This window comes from Myotis lucifugus, unplaced genomic scaffold, assembly GCF_000147115.1.
Source record: "Myotis lucifugus unplaced genomic scaffold, Myoluc2.0 scaffold_166, whole genome shotgun sequence".
Classification (NCBI taxonomy): domain Eukaryota; kingdom Metazoa; phylum Chordata; class Mammalia; order Chiroptera; family Vespertilionidae; genus Myotis; species Myotis lucifugus.
The window spans coordinates 2,544,360-2,552,159 of record NW_005871214.1 but is presented as its reverse complement, the minus strand read 5'-3'; positions in this window follow the sequence as shown (position 1 = coordinate 2,552,159).

Below are 7,800 nucleotides of genomic sequence, written 5' to 3'. Positions count from 1 at the left end.
CCACAACCCAGGCATGTGCCCATGACTGGAATTGAACCTGGGACCTTCAGTCTGCAGGCCGATGCTCTATACTGAGCCAAACCAGCTAGGGTGCCTCATCTCACATTTATAGCGACTTGCCTGGTCCCTATCATAGGCTATTAAGTTTGCAGTCTGATGCTAACCTGAATTTCTCCCACTACATGATGCTTTTCTACAAAGAGGCCTCTCCCATGCTTGCACAGATGGCAGGATGATAGGTTCTACAGTGATTTGTGGAATGGGGGTCAAGGGTATTGTGTTAGCATTTGTCTTGCAAGTGGGATTTTTAAGGAGTGTGTCAAAAGGAAAGGAGGGTGGGTTAGAAGGGAAGAGAGAAGTTTTCCTTGAGTGGAGAGAGCAGGAGAATGGAGAAGGTGACAGCTGGAAGCAAAACTCTGGGAAAAGTGATGATTTTACATGAAGCTTGTGAAATATTTTTTCTGTGTAATGTGCAGTATAACTCCTTTCCCATCTCACCACGATACTTTCAGTAAAGATACCATTGTTGAAACTGTTCTTTTTTCTTGGATGGAAAAATGCATTGGAAAGGGTCTCAGGCAGAGAGCAAGTTATCAAGAAGGCCCAGTCACCTTCTGCAACAGAAAAAGCAGTGACTGAAATCAGATGGTACTAGGTCTGCAAAAGAGCTTTTTTTTTCAACCTTAGTTTCCTCTTCTGTAAAATGGAAAAATAGTATCTTATTTGCAAAGTTGTTAGGAGAATTAAATGATACTCATAAGAGGCCTGGTATGGAGTTTGGCACATTCTATCTAGGTCAAGGTCATTCTCATCCCCTTATAGTGAACTAAAATTATCTTCTCTGTAATTCCCACAAATTTGGTTCTACTTCTACTCTGCTGACCATAAAGGGATTTTTACCTTTTTCTATAATGGAGCTCTAGTTTGTCTAGATCCTGCAAGTAAAGAAAATGCATTTTAATATAACTGTATTTAATTGTCCTCAAGCTTAAAATGACTTCATTTTTCAGTTAACACTTTTACTATTATTTCCTAAAAGTAACAATAAGATAAAGATTAAAAAGAATCTAAGTACTGGGGAAAAAAAACAACCTCTTAAATATTTAAAGGGTAAGATCAGTATACATCTGACCTTGGCAACTTTTCTAAAGAAAAGGATTCCCCAGGCCAGTGTGGCTCAGTTGGGCATCGTCCCCTGTACTGAAGAGTTGCTAGTTTGATTCCAGGTAAGGACACATGCCTGAGTTTACTGCTGGGTTCGATCCCCAGTGGGGGGCATGTGGGGTAGGGAGTATGAAGGAGGTGGCCTATCAATGTTTCTCTCTCTCCTTCTCCCTTCCACTCTCTCTAAAAATCAATTAAAATAAATAAAAATAAAGGCAAAGGGTCTATTTTGGTGATTAACCTTTTTGAGCACTCACTAGGAGTCAGTGATATACTGTGTTTGGGTGCTTTTAGCTACAAATGACCAAATACAAAAATAAAAGTGGCTTAAACAATGAGGAACATTTATTATTTCTCCCTCCCCCCCAAAAAATAAGTTCCCAAGGTAGACAATTCCAGGGAGGGCTCAATGGCTCAACAATGTGAAAGACCCAAACTCATGCCATCATTCCCCTTCTTCACAGTACATTGGTTCTTTGCAAGATGACCCAGGAGTTCCAGGATCACATCCTATATAATAAAAGGGTAATATGTAAATTGACCCTAAGGGCCGAACGACTGGTCGCTATGACGCGCACTGACCGCCAGGGAGCAGACGCTCAACACAGGAGCTGCCCCCTGGTGGTCAGTGCGCTTCCACAGGGGGAGCACCACTCAGCCAGAAGCCGGCTCATGGCTGGCCAACACAGCTGTGGTGGCAGGAGCCTCTCCCAACTCCATAGCAGTACCAGGGATGTCTGACTAATGGCTTAGGCCCGCTCCCTGCAGTCGGACACCCCCTGGGGCGTCCTGGACTGCGAGAGGGTGCAGGCTGGGCTGAAGGACCCTCTCCTTCCTCCAGTGCACTATTTTTCATGCACGGGCCTCTAATATAGATATAACAACATATGGCCCAAGAAGGCATTATCTCTCTTGTGACTCTTTTTATTAGGGCGAAAAATGTTTCCCACATCCATCTCCCCAGGACTTTCCCTCAGGTTCCATTGTCAGCATTGCATCACATTACCCATGCCTTAAGCCAGTGCTACCCAACTTTTTTTATGTTTCAAATAGAATGTTTTTGACACAAAGGGGTACCTGGATGAGGTTGCCTGTGGCCAGATGGAATCATCTCAGAACTTCAGAAGCTGAACCTCACTTAATGCTCTGAGGTTTAAGGGATCAATATCTCATCATGTCTATAACCCATTCAAGACATACCAGTGTATGCTGGCACATAGAACACTCTGCTCTCGGCTACATGGGAGATCGAGAGAACATGTATCCATATATAAACTTTAGTGAGAGGAGGGGTTTCCAGTGAGGAGGAAGAAGGACATGGTGGTCAAGGGTGCCTCATCTATTCTAATTCTCATTAGTACATCATGAGAGGGAGTATTTTGTGGAGAATAAAACTGGGCTCATAATTTAAGTGACTTATTGAAAGTTAAGTGACTTATTGCTTAAAGTCATGGAACCAGTAAGTGGCCAGCTGGCACAGTGGATGTAGAGCCAGTGGTGTACTGGTAAATGTTTAACAACCAGCTCTTCAAATGTAGTTCATTTGCCTGTTGGCTAATATTTTCATTTAAGATAAAAGTGAAACAACAAAAATGTACTATATGGGAACATACTTGTCTATGTTGTGAGTGACTTCTTTGCTGAATCAGATGCTTTTATGCTATTCACCATGTAACAGCTATATACACACAACGTGCCTTTTAAGTTTAATCTGCATTATTAACATTTTCTCCATCGCTTTCTTAGGTCTAGACAATCAACAAAGCTATAAGTCAGCCCTGATTTGTGGCATTTGCTGACTTCCATGGTGTAAATACTCCCTCCACAGCCAATTTCGAGCTACCAAAGTGAAGTCATTGAATGCGATGTTGAGAAGAGATATGAAGTAACATGTTATAGAGAATTTTTACCACATACAATATGTATAAGTAATCTCAAGCATAGATAATAAAATATATTAAAATAATTTGAGAGTGATGAGTTTTAAGTATACATTACCTTTGTTTAAAACTCACTTAATTAGAAGTTCACAGCTGGCAAAATTGCTAAAAATTTAACAGCCAACTCTCCTGAGCTAGTACAAGCCAGCTCCACACACCATGACATGCTCTTTCTACTCCTTGACTCTCCTTGCTGCCCTTGTTACTGGCATATAAAAGCTAGGCTTGATCCATAGGCTACCGGGAAAACCTGGGTACCCATCATTACTTTTGCTATCCCTCCCACACTCAGTTTTCTCTTCTGTTAAGGAAGAAGACAACAGTCCTTGCCCTGCCTGCCGACAAGAGTTGTTGTGAGGATTAAATTGATTGGTTTAAGTGGCAGTTCAGAGCCAGATATAGAAAAAGACCTTTATGTTGACGGTCATTTCATCACTGGTTTTCAAACAGCCCACCATTGTTAAGGATGCAAAATGTATTGCAGCTTTCAAAGGTATGGTTTAGTTTGAGATCTTCTGTGTTGCCCGCATTAAACAGTAAACAACCAGAAAAAAAAATGCTTTTTTGTCTATTTCCCTCATTATAATATCAGTTTTCAAATTTTTGCTAATCTTTACTCACTAAGAACAGCTATCTTTATTGGGAGAAAAACAATGTTTTCAAAGTTTACAGTTTACTCATTTTTAGCTGCTGTTGGATTGTCAGAAGAGAACGCTCCATGGGTTTGCGGAATGCTTCTTAATTTCAACAGTTACATAAAGGTCCTTTGATTTTTAATTTTGACTTTTCAAGCTGCTTTGCTTTTTTGGCCCAGACCAATTCACTAAGTTAGTTTGTATGCATTGTGTCCCTCTGCTCAAGGCCGTTTCCTAATTGTAAACTGGATTAAGTACCCCAAGTATCCTAAGTTGAAATTCTAAAGTTGAGTGACTTTATAAAATATTTGCCTTGAATTTGCAGAACTTCTCTTGGGTCTATAGACAACTCTTTCACTGCCAAAGGTCTTTCCCACGTCAACTTCTTTGCCTATGCTGGCCTCTCTGCCTGGAGAGCTCGCCATGATTCTTTGCAAAGCTGACTCTCATCCTTCAGCTCAAATGCGACCTTCTTAAAAGGGACTCCTTGTTTCAAGCCATCTCCCTGATATAGCTCCTTATTTCCTTTACAGCACTGATCACAATCTGTTTATTTATTTACTTCTTTGTCTATATCCCTCATTATAATATCAGCTCCTTGGGAGCTGGGCATTTGCCCAGTGGTGTCATTACCTACCCCCAGCACCCAGCACACAACAACTATCTGTTGAACAGATGAACTTGTCTGACAAGAACCACACCAATGTTGTAAGGCATAGCAATATATAGTTCTCTTGAGGCAAGAGCCTATTCCAAAGCCTAACCAAGTCTTGGCCTGTGGTGTTCACAGTGCCCATTGGTCTCAGGGACCAGGAGGAGCCCAAGTGGCAGCAGAAGACTGCTGACTTCCCTCTGCTCCACCCTAATGGGCCTCAGTGATGTCACACAGGACAGAATTCTCTAATCCTTTTCATTCTGTAACAGTCCTTTCCACAGCTACGTTTTTCATAACCTGATATGTTGGGGTGAAGGGGGGTAGAGGAAGGAGGACTGGAGTGAGGGTGCACCCCCCCCCCAACAAAATTAGTGTAGGGGCACTATTTGCTAATATGCATTGCCTCAGTAGAAAGTGGTTAGCAGAAGCTGTAATTTGGACTAAGCTAAAGAAAAGAGAGAAAAGAAGAATGGGGAAAAGGATAAGGGAGAAAAAAAGAAAACAGAAGAAAAGCATAATAAAAAGAAAAGAGAGAAGAGGACAAATGAAGAGGATGTTCGTGAGAAAAAAACATGAAACAGGTAGTAGAGGAGGAGGAGGAGGAGGAGGATGGAAGAGCTGAACCTATGTTCTGCTTGGCTTTGTAACTCTTGAGTAGTGACTGGCTTCAGTGTAAAAGGATGAATGGATCAGGTGAGGGGGATCCTCAGGGGTTCCCTTGAGGAGTCACTTAAATTGCTGAGATTTATTCTGAGAGGCCCAAGCAAGGCTGTCTCAGGGGTGACTCTCCTGGGTGGATTCGCAATAGTAATTTTGGAACCAGGAATGTTAACTTTTTTGAAAATCATGATTGTGGAAGAAGAAACGAGTATTACTCATCAGTCTAAGCTTTAGACTCCTCACTGCAGCCCCTGTCCCACCCAAGCCTCCCGATTACTAGACTAATAGCATATAGTACTTAAATTCAGGACTTGAAAGCCAATCTGTCAGAAAATCTTCTTCCTCTTTGGTAACTGAAACTATCCAAAGCAGAGTTAGGATAGTTTTAAAAATATACCTATAAAAATTACTAAACTACAGCTATTGCAGTCTGTTCAAACTATTTCACAAAACTATGAACATCCCTAACATGTGTAGGCCAAAGAAAATCCTTGTAGTTCAAAAGAAAACAAAACTTTTAACATTATTTTTTCAATGTCCTTTTGCCCCTTTCTAGATAGTATACTACTTAAGAAATATTTAGTATAATATTTAAGGAAAATAATATTATAAGGAAGGGAATATTATAATATCAAGCATATATATTCAGGCAATATTAATATACCTTTGCTCCAAATTTTTAAATGTTAATCTTATAACCCACGAGTTTCTTAGTTTCCCAAAATGTCCCTGCAAGCTGTGTCAAGAAATAATAGAGGAAAATGCAGTTTTATTGGCAGTTTTTGATACACTCTACAGACTCCTTAAAAATCTCTTTATGCTCAGCATTTCTTTTTCCTCCTCTGCTATAATTGACCCAGATTCTCCTACAAATATAGAGCAGAGAGAAGAAAGATATGGATGGCCTAAAGCAGTGGTTCTCAACCTTCTGGCCCTTTAAATACAGTTCCTCATGTTGTGAGCCAACCATAAAATTATTTTTGTTGCTACTTTGTAACTTAATGTTGCTACTGTTATGAATCGTAATGTAAATATCTGATATGCTGGATGGTCTTAGGCGACCCTGACTGCCAAAGGGGTCGTGACCCACAGGTTGAGAACCCCTGGCCTAAGGAAGGAAGTAGAAAGACAGACAAGACCTTCAAGTTCATTGCCACTATTGCCATTGGCAACCCTGGTTCTGCCTTATGAATAAGAAAATTTGTTTTCTAAGACACTCCAAAAACTGGTTGCCACATGAGCTAATCATGCTATTACTTGTCTGAAGTATTAGGGATTTCAATAAGTCAGTTTCAAAGATCTTTGATCTAATTTTCCTTTTTTTTTTTTTCTTTTGGCAAGTGTGTGAAGAGGTAATTAGGAAATGTGTTCTCACATGATACTGGGACTAAGTGCATAAGTGAATTTTATTTTTACTTTGTACACATGGAAATAATCCATCTTCATCTTACTCTAAGAAGTTCTAACCTCAAACATATGGGGTAGAGTGATTTGGGGGTTCCTTAAAGATTTGGCTGCCAGTGACCATTTGGTGATATTTGACCCTGTGGTTAGGTCCCAGCCCTAAAAGCGAAAGAGACAGAATCTGCCCCCAAAAGTCATGTTGAAGAAATTGGAGATGGCTTTTACAGCTCTAAAAGCAGCTAAATGGTTGCTGATGACAGAAAGACAAAATTAAGAGCTGGGGCAACAAAGTGGTTTTAGGAGATACAACTTGCTAAGCTCCTGAGATAAAATGGAGAGGCCTCGTCACACATTTACCATTTTATTGGCCAGAACCCAATGTGGCTAATATTTTGCAGTGTTCTTTTTAAGGTACTACTATAGTGACGAATGCATATGTTTGTTTCTCTCTTTGTATATATCGGAGCTTTTAAAAACAAACAAACGGATGTTTCTTTTAAACTTCTATTCCTGCAAATGCGGTGTGGGCCAAATCCATGAACAGGTTAAGCTTCTGACACCAGAGGGACCGCTCCCCGGCCAATGGGAAGCCGCGCTGGTGATGCACTGCTCGCAGGTCCTGACTCATTGGCCGCCCGGGGCTTGTCATTCCATCCCCGCGGCTGCAGGCAGCGCGGGTCGGTCCCGGGTCCCCGGTCCCCGCAGCCCGGCTCGCTCACCTGGATGGTGGCCTCCCGCACGCACACTTCCCATTAGGTTCAGTCGACCCCTGACTCTCCACAGCAGCAGCTGTTACGTCTCAGATTCTACTCGAGCTTCTGAAAAACCTCCTTTCCTTTAATTTCACTGGAGGTCGTTGGCGGTTCCCAGTGACAGAATCATGTGACTAACACGTGCAAATAAATACAATGTGGGATCCCACGAGCTGGACGGAAAACCTGCCAGAACCTCAGAGCATGTGCCCTGTGCGTGCATGAGGGTGGGTGGTGGTGGTGGTTGTGAGTGTGTGTGTGTGTGTGAGTCTTCGCCCTTCGGTTTGGGGTTGGGGTACTTGCAGGCCCTCCCGGGGTCTTTGGGGGAGAATGGGTTCCGGGAGGGGGAGTTTCGGGGAGGGGGGGCCTCGGGGAGGGGGGAATCCTCGGGGAGGGGAGGGCCTCGGGGAGGGGGGGCCTCGGGGAGGGGGTCTGGCGGCGGCCTAGAACCCTGCGCGCATTCGAGCCACAAACAACAGCCCGGCGGCGAACAGGCCGGGGCCGCGCCGGAGAGGTGGCAAGGGCAGGGTCCATCCTCGGGGCTCCGTGGACGGCATCATGGCGGGGAGCGGGGTGTGGATTTCAGACAG